Consider the following 1,016-nt stretch of genomic DNA (forward strand, 5'->3'; position numbering starts at 1 on the left):
TGCTGATGAATAACATAGTGAATAATATCAAAGCTAGTAGAATCGAGATACAATCTTAAGAGACTATTATCTGGGTCTGAGCCTCTGATTGTTGCAATGCAAGACGCAGACACGAAGGCTAGCTTAAGAGGGAATTTTTAAAAATGTAATCTCCTTGGTTCTTCATGTGACGTTGACTCATAGCTAGTTTACGCAAGTCATATAGTTAATCCAGTGTGCATGGCTGGCTGTCAGATACAGTCATGTACGAGACTATGATCTATGGTGACGAGCCTGCATTCTCAGCACAATCCAGAGATGTCAAAATGGAAATATAAAGTAAATCCAACTAATGATTTACATACATGTGAAGGAGGGATCATCCATCTCTCACAAGAGAGCACTGCAGGCACTGTGCCATGCACCTGGCTCTCATTGTAGAGAGAACCAAAGGCAAATCAACAGATCATCTCTACACGTCAGAATGCAGGGGAAATTAAAACCTCTCCTCAACCTAGGTCCTAGGAAAATACAGTACAACTGGGGGAGGGGAGGGGTGGGGACATAGGCATGGAAAGCAGTACAGTGAAAAGTGCAATAGGAGCATGACATCAAAGGAAAGGGTATGATTGAAGTATAAGCCTAGTAGAGGTGAGGCTACAGTATGTGGAGGGAAGCCGCTGCGTTGCTTTGGGCCGGCTGCCACTAAAGACAATGGGGCCTGAGAGAAAATGGGGCTTCCTTGAATTGTGCACCACTTCCACTGAGTGGGTTAAACACAAGGCTACTCTGAGCCCTTTTTTTCCCCAGGAGAGGAGGGTCCGGTTCTGTGGCGGAGCTGCTGTTCCACCCGTGTGAAATAGAGTTTTTCGTCACATTAGCCTGCTAGCGACACTGGGTGTGCTAGCTATGTTGGCCACTGAATCGCACACACGTGCGCTCACAAGTACACCGGTTACGTTCTAAATGGTATGTCGTTAACACCTGTGGGAGTGTTGACTGTTATGTCCTGTATGCCAGTATGAACCAAACAGGAC

This window comes from Oncorhynchus kisutch, linkage group LG4, assembly GCF_002021735.2.
Source record: "Oncorhynchus kisutch isolate 150728-3 linkage group LG4, Okis_V2, whole genome shotgun sequence".
NCBI lineage: Eukaryota > Metazoa > Chordata > Actinopteri > Salmoniformes > Salmonidae > Oncorhynchus > Oncorhynchus kisutch.